Source organism: Cyanistes caeruleus, chromosome 5 (genome assembly GCF_971803275.1).
Source record: "Cyanistes caeruleus chromosome 5, bCyaCae1.hap1.1, whole genome shotgun sequence".
Classification (NCBI taxonomy): Eukaryota; Metazoa; Chordata; class Aves; order Passeriformes; family Paridae; genus Cyanistes; species Cyanistes caeruleus.
Window position 1 is genome coordinate 36,176,958 of NC_141705.1, and position 10,162 is coordinate 36,187,119.

At 43.7% G+C, this 10,162-nt stretch overlaps 1 long non-coding RNA gene across 2 annotated transcripts; it reads left to right on the forward strand.

The window, feature by feature from the left end:
* Positions 1-1,296: 1,296 nt before the first annotated feature.
* On the forward strand, positions 1,297-5,804 carry LOC111927915 (uncharacterized). 2 transcript variants are annotated; one of them, XR_002863820.2, is made up of 4 exons: positions 1,297-1,835; positions 1,935-2,023; positions 5,203-5,289; positions 5,381-5,804. It is a non-coding gene; the product is annotated as an uncharacterized LOC111927915 (long non-coding RNA). The 2 variants fall into 2 exon arrangements; XR_002863821.2 differs by having other exon boundaries at positions 1,297-1,828.
* The last annotated feature ends 4,358 nt before the right edge of the window (positions 5,805-10,162 follow it).

Here is a 10,162-nt window from a genome sequence, read left to right on the forward strand (position 1 = left end):
TTCACACCTCCAAATATCAGGAGTCCTTTTTGTGCTTCCATGCTCGGCTAAGACACAGTGCTGGGAAGAAAAAGTAAAAAAAGGCAGAGGCCTTCCTCAACCCATTATTCTTCTCTGTCACTCTTACTGTTGTAACAGTCTGGGGGGAAAAAGAAAGGAATGTATCAGATGGAGGCCAAATATCAGGATAAACCTAAAAGATAGATACCCTTTGACTGTAAACTGGCTTGCCTTCTCTCTACAAGCTCTCTCCTTCTATTCTAAATACAGCACCTGGTGCAAGCCTGGCGTGCAGATGGCCCTGCCACGGTGCACACAGTATGCAGCCCTCCCAATCTGGCAGGCAGCTGTTTCACTTTCTTTTTGCCAGGCAGCCACTTCAGGATTGTTTTTACTTTTCTTTCCCCTTTTCTGCTCCCTCTGTACTCAGCCTTTTACTCTCTGCGATGTAAATTGGAAGAGCAGATGTATAATCTGGGAAATTTTCCACATCCATCTCTTAAATAGGAAGGTGGATAAGCTAACTCAGCTCTTTAAGGCCCCATTTCGGAAAAAGCACTTTAGGCACATGCTTAAGTCCTGTTGATTTAGGAAAGGCAAAAAAGGCTGGTGATTTCATAGGTCTTAAACACATGCTTATGTGTCCTTCCTGAAGAGCAATATGCACCTGAACAGTGGCCCAATTATGGCAGTGCAGAAGGCACAAAAACAAGTGCTCACTGTAAAATACACAAGCCAAGTAATGTCCTAGTTACCTCTTTACAACAGTAACAGTTTCATTTTTTGAGGTCAAAGAAATATGCTGACTCGAGTCTCGTTGGTTTTGAGGATCTCATAGTGAAGAGAAAATATTTAAATCCTGGTCATCCCCAAATTTGTCAAACCTCTCCTATGCCAATAAAATCTTGCTACCTTTATCCCTCAATAAAACTTTGATGGTATTACTGGACCAGGCACATTTGGATTTTAGGAAGGAGAAAATGAAAGTAGCGAAAGATTCCTCGTGAGGGATGCTTTCCACCAGATGCTGAGATGAAATATTTTCCTCAGCTGCTGCAGTACCACAGGGGTATGTGATACAGCGCAGGCAGTTTCACTGGTCAGTAAACTGGACTTGGAAACGGGCAGCAAGCTGGTGTGAGCCTCTCCCTGGGAGGACTGAGTGAGCTGCATGCAAAGCAATGGCTGTCCTCTCCCACATGTATTTTTGCACATCATTTTCCCTCCCTCCCAGCCCCTGCACACAGCCTTGCTGTCCATCCCCCAGCAAACCTGTCCTCATTGTTCCTCTGCATTAGCAGAGGAGAGACCCTTTTTCCCCCTTTTTTCTCTGGAGGACACCCTGAGAGGCTGGGCTCGCCTTTCTCTCCCCAGCTATCTGTGCTCACAGCTTCTCATCCTGTTATCAATGACTAGGAGCACCTTGCAGGCTGCCCTGTCTGGAAACACCTTTCAGTGCCCCACTGTGATCGAAAGGTGGGCAAACTGCGCCAGCCCGAGGCCCTTTCACCATGGCCCCTGCAGGCCGTCTCCTTTGGTCTGTTGCCCACCGAGCTCCAAGGCCCAGGCTCTGGTGGCACCGTGTGAGTCCCACATCTGCGCCAGCTGCTCTTAGCAAAACAGGCAGAAACCTCACCTGGGTATTCCTGACGTGGTCTCCCCAAATGCCTGGCAAACAAAGCAAAGAAGTGGAGCAGAGCTGGCTCCTGTGAAGCAGAGCTAGCTCCTGGGCAATCACCGCTGCCATTTTCAGGGTCCTCTCTCCAGGGACGCAGACTTCCAGCCTTCATGAGAGTTGTGCCACGGATCAACAGGCACAGAGATACAAGTAAGAGGTCTGGCTTTTTGTCAGAAGCCTGTTGGCTCATGATTTCTGCCAAGAGGTTGCTGTGCAGGTCTCTCTTAACTTTTGTTTTTTTCATACCCTCTTTCAGGAAGATCTGAGGAGAGCGGAGAGCCAAGGCTCTCCTGCCCAGTCCTGACACAATGAACCCAGGTAACAATAGGCGCAAGTCAAACCAAGGTAGGAAGAAGAAATTTGGCTGGAGAAATTAGTTCAGAGGCAGTTTCACTTTATTTTTTTCCCTTAATCATAGCCTGTGGCAGATTATTAGAGATCAGCTTTCACTGCAGCTGCCTATACTGCACTTGACCTATGCAGTAAGCATTTGGTCCCCAAGCCTGCAAGTCAGGCACCCTTGCCTAGCTCTGATTTCTCTTAAACAATTTTAATTAAAGAAAGAAAGAAAAAAAGTGAACTGACAGTTATGAATAATGAAGTGGAAATGGGTTATGAGTACAATAAGAACTAATTAAGCAGTGAGGGTAGGAACACGCTGATCTTTTTTTTTTTTTGTCAGACTTTTAAATGAAATACATGTGCATTAAGGAGGGATTTAAATCTGCTACACACACTTTCCTTTACAACACAACTCAAGGCAGCTGTTAGTCACATCACTTGATGCACTACTGCATCAGGCTTCAGACACCAGTGAACAGCGTGGCATGGGAACCTGTATGGGACACCGTAGGAAATGATACTGGAGAAGTTTGCTTTACCTTCTGTTAGAGATGTGCTTGCACATGTGTACGGTGAACCTGTGGTACAGCAAGTACCATAAAGCTAAATCATTCCCAAATGCTAAGATGCTTCAGCCTGTTCTAATAAAAATATCCGTATTTCCCTAGCATGTTACTACTGAAGATGTGCAAATAACAATAGCAATATATTGCACCACAACAAAAATGAAATCACCGGCAAGGGACCATCCCACAGACCACCTGCAGATTATATATCATTTCTTTTCAGAAAAGTTGGAGCAGAGGGGAAAGGGGATTATTTTATTCCACAGAAACTGATGGCAGCAAGCTGAAAATGATACAGGCAATATTCATTCCTCATTCCCAAAGGGAGGAGCAAGGGCCAGCTCAGAAAATTAAAAGGCTTTACTGAAGATTTTCCTGGAAGAATTCCTCCACAGGCTCCTTACTGCTGGTTTTGAGGCAAGGAACAGTAGGAGTCCTGAAAGAAGTGACAGAGACAGTAGCTGACCGAGTGGCCTGTGCCTCCCCTTACCCAGCACTGTGAATTCCATCCTGTGTGGGTCTGCACTCATAGACTCCCACTCACGTGTGCATGGATGGCTGAGCGTTGCCCAAATATTACTGAGGGCTGGCTGCCTGCCTCCCAGCTTGAGACTGACTCCAGACTTCCCAGGTTCTTCAAAGCATCCCTCCAATTCCCTCACCCTGCTTGTCCACGCTGTGTTGGAGTTCATCATCTCCGGCAGAAAATGTCACTGAGCTGGAAGGTCTGGTAACACCCAAACAAACCATCTTTTTCCAATTGTCTTATGGAGCAGATTGTGTGATGTGGTTGCTGTGGAGACTGTCAGAGGCACAGCAGTATATCTGAGAAGGAATCACATCTTATATACCTCGCTTCTTACACATTTCCCTAAAGAAGCGTCAAGGACACAGGAGGCAGAGATAGGGGGATCTGTGACCTGAGCCACTCTGATGAGAGCAGTAGGCTGCACCTGATCCTTGGGTAGTGCCTTTGAGCCTGTGCTCCAATCTTCTCCCTGTACCTTTGCTCAGAGGGGTTCATATCCAAGAAAAAGCCTTGGGAGGCCCTTTGATAACCTGCATTCAGAGTGTCACAAAATAATTTGGCCCATCTACTCAAAAAAATGTCTTTTTCCCCAAAATTGAAGGGCTGTATTTTCATGGGGCTCACTTGTGCACAGAAAGTCTCATTTATGAATTCACTACATGCAGTGAAAATGTGCCCTTTTTGTGAATAAAGCTCTGACTGTCTGCTAACAGTGCTAACACACTGACATCATTCTGCAAACATTTTCACGTAATACAGTCTCTGACAAGCTTTGTTTCCACTCGGGTCAAATTACTTGGAAAAATCACACTTTTCCCATTAAAGAATCATTTTCTCTTTAAGGAGTTTCCAGTGTACTCCACCCCACCAACTTCCAGTTGGAGCTGGCTCACTTTTCTCGGCCCAGTTCAATGGCCGGAGCCCAAGCAGCTCTCAGTGCCAGGTCAGGTGGAAGCCAGGCAGATGCACTCAGTTCAAATATTAATCAAGATTACAATTGCTTAAGCAATTTCAACTCTGACTACAGTCTCCAGCCAACAGAGGTTAGAAAGCTCAGCACTTTGGCGAACAAGTAACTTGGGGAGACTTACAAGGCAGCAGTTTTACTCCCTACATTTACCCAGAGATTGAGAGTCAGGTGAGTCTTGCACGAGGGTTATTCGAACAAGTAAAAGCATCCTAAGCTACCAAGTAAGGTCCATCTTTGCTGGTACACTCTGGGTACTTCATATTTTCTAACAGTACAAACCCAGCTCACAGAGACCAGTTTGTGACACAAATAAACTGAGAGGAACAATTTTGCCTACAGTAGGAAGTTGTCACAAATATAAGTGGACTAGCAGTGAAGGCTTGATGAGTGCTTTGAAGATGAAGAGTGAAGCTAATTTGTTGTCATATAAATTATCCAGTGGCATATTTTCAGAAGAATGAAAGGTCTTTTTTGTGGCTGTGTGTTAAACTGCACACTAGGTTGCGAAATGGAGCTAAAGGAACAAATTAGCTTATTTCTGTATGTGTCTGCTTGAGAGTATCTGGAAAATCTGAGCTGGAAATCAAGTTCAATTCTAATTTTACCAAACCTGTCCAAATTTTGGGAAGGCAACTTAACCAAAAACATCTCTGCTCAAAATTTCAGAAATTAGTCCTTGTACATTATCTTTTCTACAGGAAAAAAACTTGATTTCAAGAATTTTGGCTTGATTATTTTTGGTGTGGCTAATGACCTCTGTGTCACTTCCCCTATGAAATCTTCACTCTGACACCTTTATACTTGATTCACTTCCTGAATTACTGAAAATGCTAAAGTCTTTTGTAAGTCAAAAGTCAAAGTTCAAGCACCGTCCACATGCAAACTTGTGTCTTTCAAAAAACTGTAAATGTGGACTCTTCAGTCTTCTCACAAAGATATATTTTGGTCCTAGAAATAATTTTCTTCTATTAGCTGTTTTAATCTGAATTACTTTCCTTTTCTTCTTTTTTCTTTTTCTTTTTTCTTTTTCTTTTTTTTTAACACCAAAATACAACACATGTTTTCATAGGGTCTTTGCCAGCTTAAAAAAATGTATTTATTTTTATTACTTTTGCAGAAAATGGGTCATTTTCTGGTTATCCCCAGTCTACAGATGGGAAAATGCAGCACAGATACTGTGAAGTGGGGATGCACTGGACTGATGGTGAGGCAGGGAGAGAACCTACACCTTCAGAATCTCAGTACGATGCTTCAACGTGATCTGAGCAAAGTTGTTCTGCCCAATATTTTTATAGGTCTGATGACAGTGTGAAGAGAGTGGAGTTCCCTTATAAAGTAATTTCTGTAGTCCATGCATCCTATGAAGTGGGAAGAAACATCAACTCAGTATAAACTTCTTCAAGCAAGAAAAATAGCACTGTAGTAAGAGCTCTTTGCCATTCAAACAATTTTTTTATTTTTTTTACTTTGTCTCCATTCCTTTCTGCACATTATTTGTACCTGCATTGCTACTCATATATCATTCTTCTAAATATCCTCTTGGGGAATAGGCATGTGCTTTCTCTGTTTCTTTTTATGTTACCAATGTTTAGAAGTTAGAATGTGCTCTTTTACCTAAAAAAAATATTGTCATAGGGTTGCTTCTACGCTAAGGTTGTTGCTATCCTAAAATGTGCTTTATTTCAATAAAAATTGTCTGTGAAGATGGATGCAATGGTTGCTGCATAGACACATAACTTGCTTCCTTAAGGAAAAACAGAAGCCACACAGCAGGGATGAATGACATAGATACTGCACAGAAGCACAGGGAAAGAACCAGAACCATCCTTTATTTATTTGTTATGAAAAAATCAATACGTTGTTTTCAATTATTTGGGTTATACAGAGACAGGAGGGTGGGAAGAGAAGAAACAGAGGTGGGAGAGAAGAAAGGAGGAAAGTGGGAAGGTGGGAAAGCGGGAAGGAGGAAGAAAGGAGGAAAGTGGGAAGGTGGGAAAGAGGGAAGGAGGAAGAAAGGAAAAGGGAGGAAGGGAAGGAGGGACTACAGTTAGCCACTAAATCTGATCAAGGGGCTGGCTTTCTAGGATGCACAGCAGAGATCTAAGGAGACATGAGGAATGTGATTTTGCCGTGGTGTTAAATGGCTTCCAGAACTGACCCTTGTCAAGTGACTACAACCAAGGGCAAAGCAGGAATGCCACTTCCTTCACACATCTATGGAAACAGGCTGTAAGAACTCTATGTTTGAAGTGAAAAGTTCCTTTGGGCTGTCTGGCTGACTTGTCAGTGATGTGCATTTGATCTTGCATTTTCAGCCTTTATCCAGGCTTGCACTGAGTAATCACATTGTTTTACAGAAAATCACAGATATTCACATGGTGCTTTGCTAGCACACATTGAGGGGTCTTTAGTTAAACAGCTCTGTTTAAATTGAGCAACTGCTTCAGGATTAAATTCTCCATGGATTCCATGCCCCTCAGTGTTAGCATAAGCATGCTCAGCACAGGAAGTCAGAAAAAAACCCCAAACATATACAGATATAAGGTAATCAATTAAGGGTCCTTCCTCTTTGGATGCAAATCTCTGTCATCCATTTGTTTGACTCATTTGGAGAGAAATTAACCACTCCTTAAAAGTGCATATTTCTTTCAAATTGCTCTAAAGGGACTCTAAAAGGATAATTTAGATTTAGAAATTTATATTATAGATGTCTATAACTGAATCAGAGTCTTAACAGAGGCAGCAAAGGTTGTGCTGATAATATCCTTTCTTGACTAAGCTGAGGAGATGTTTGCTAATGTCTTGAAGGTCCTGGCTCTTTAAGCTTACCCTCAGCATGCTTATCATCCCCTGGCAGCAATGAGTTCAGCTCAGGAACTCAGAAGTGTTTGCAGCATCTTGTTTTTTCCTAATGTCCTTCTGGGAACACAGGATCTGGAACTGGGTGATACAGTGCCTGGTCTACCATCAGCCTGAAAGGGCCCACCCTCTTACAAGGATCCCCAAAACACCAGGCTAATGTGACACTCGTCCAACTCTCAGCTAAAACCCAGCTGTTCTGCAGTTTGGGACACCAAACTTCTGCCCAAATTGTCAGGAGTGTGCTGGCATCACCAGTCTGGTGGTAACCAAGGGGAAAGTCAGGTTCCTATCTAGTATCAAATAAATCCATATATACCAACACAGGGGGAAGGAATAAGTTTCCTGTCTCCACCAGCTCACAGCTGGACTGAAAAATTAAGCTCCCATTTGCCTTTTCTTCCCATTCCTCCTTGATGTGCTTGACATGCTTGGCTGCCCCACCTTCTCTGGCTTGAGTTCCTTGCCCAAAGGCAGGACAGGCATTGGGGCACACAACAGCAGCAGTGGCTGGGATGGCTTCTCCAAACCAAACCAACACAAAAAATCTCTATTTCCAGGTGCTGCTGACACCCCTAGAGGATTTGACTCCTGGAGATGCAGCAAAGCTCCAAGAGCCACAGCCTGTCTTTTGGCTGGTTGGGCTTGGCAGCAGCCCTGCAGGGCCGCGCTTGCCAGTCACAGCACACATACCCTACCCAGCCCCAGAAATGTTTGGTTACCTCAGTACCCTGACAACTTTTGCTTTCAGACCCAGCTCCATCTTCCAGTAGAGACCTGTAAAGAACCCTTTCTGCTCTCATGTGACATAACATATGGGTGCTCTTGTGTATCACTCTTTTTCTGATCTGCTGTTGTGGGTATCAGAAAAACCTGTTCTCACCCCTAAGCAAAATCTCCTGGCAATGCTCACAGGCTGGCTGGTGCGTTTGGCTCATAGACATTTCTCACCTATGTTGCTGCAGGACACACCACAAAGTCCCCTGGGATGTGTCAGGCTGAGGTGGTCCACTCCTAGTGAGGCTACACCCCAAATTCACTCAGTTCAGTCAGCACAGATTGTACAACACTCAGAAATATGAGTCTTGCCTGAATTTGCCCTCAATAGACACCAGAGTTAAAGGCATCCTTTCACCTCTCTACTACAACCCTTCCAATTATTTAAGAAGAAACAGAAATCCTTTCTCCGTAAAGAGCCCCAAAAAGGTGTGCAACATGATACAGTCCCATGTGAGCAGGATTTCCTGCCTGACATCTGAACATTGCTTAAGAATTATTTAGCCTATTTTTCCTTCTAGCATGTAACATGAAGTTTTCCATTTGTTACTACTTACAAACAAGTATCATGACTAATTTGACAAATAACTCCAGATTGAATACCTCTGCTGGAATTCTTCTTTAAAGACTACGTCATTCTGGACTAGTTGTTGAAGGAGAAACAACATCCTTGACAACAGATAGAGAGAGGAGCTCCCAGTTCTCACTAGGAATTAACTAGATTTCTTCTATACCTGTATCATGGTTTAATCCTGGCTGGCAACACGGGCACTTCCCCACTTGCCACGCTGGAATGGGGGAGACCTGAGAAGGATAAAAGTGAGAAAGCTCGTGGGTTGCAATAAAGACAATTTAATAAATAAAGCAAAAGCTGTGTAGACAAGCAAAGCCAAACAAGGAATTTATTAACTTCTTCCCATGGGCAGGCAGGTGTTCAGCCCTCTCCAGCAAAGCTGGGCCCCATCACATGTAACAGTGGTTTGGGAAGACAAATGCCGTCGTTGCAAATGTCCCTCCCATCCTCCTTCTTCCCACAGCTTTATCTGCTGAGACACCACATGGTCTGGAATATCCTTTGGTCAGTGCAGGTCAGCTGTCCTGGCTGTGTCCCCTCCAAAGTCCTTACACATCCCCAACCTCCTCCTGTCACGGTACGCTGAGGAGCAGAAAAGGCCTTGACTTTGCAAGCCCTGCTCAACAATAACTAAAACATTGCTGTGTTATCAACATTCTTTCCAGGAAAAATCCGAAACAGCCCTCTACTAACTACCATGAAGAAGATTAAGTCTGCCCCAGCCAAAACCAGCACAACCTGTGCCCCCAGGTTTGCTTATATACATGGATGAAATTTTGTCCCCACAGATCAGAGAAATCAGTGGGAATTCAGTTGCCAAAGTGAAAGGTTTGAGAATCAACCCAAGATGAAAATGATGTTTTTCCAGGGTAATTATAAATTATCAATGGAAGAAGGCAAGCCTGAGATTTGTCTTTGAAGAGAGGCTTTCCTGAAGAAAACTGTCTTAATTTTCCTTTAACTATGTATATCAATAATGAATACAAGACTAGCAGTCTAGTCCCATGATACTGAATAAATTACTACCCACTGGATCATAAATCAAGTGTTTGCATAATTTGGCTATTTACAAATCAAGTCTCAGTCCAGAAACCGCTTTTTCCCAATGCAGTCATTGTAGTTAAGCGAATACTTGGAAAACACACAAGATCTCATCTATTTATCAGTTTCTTTTCAAACAGCTGTTCATATCTGTAGTAAAAGGAAAGATGCAAAATGTTCTTGGACTTTATTCAAAATATGAAAATTATCATAGTAACAGTGGGAACAACAAAAACCTCATGAAGGGGATCCAGCTTTCTTTTCACTGGCTCTCAGGATACAGATGCCATTGAAATAGAGTCTCCCAGGAGGATGTTTTGGTAGCACAAAGCTAGATCACCTTTTCCTGGCCAAAGGATGGCTGCATATGGAGCAGCTGGTACATCTGATGGCTCGTGCCCAGCTCTGTCCTTACCTCCAAAAAACAGCCCTGCAAGTTGCTCTCTACTTCTGGAAGGGCACTAGTAACATATGCTGCTTCCCTCAAAAGCTAATCTAATGAAGGGTTTTGCTGCTAGAAAAAAAGTGTGCTGAGGGATTTATGGAAAGTTGGGCCAGGACTTACTCCAAAGATGGTATTGACCCGAATTCCCTCAAATGTACCTGTTGGAAGACAGGGACAGGTGACTCTGGAGAGTTTCTATCTTTCCTTACAGTCAGTACAGGAGTTTCACTCTGCTCAGATATCCAGTTATGGGCCAGAGTCTGCTCAGAGCGGGCGTGCACCCCACATCCAGAGTGCTGCAGTATGCTGCTTTTCCACCCGCCTAAATGGCAGGGTAAGGACCAAAGCAAAGAGTCAGCTTGCTTGGAAGCCGTGCCTCCA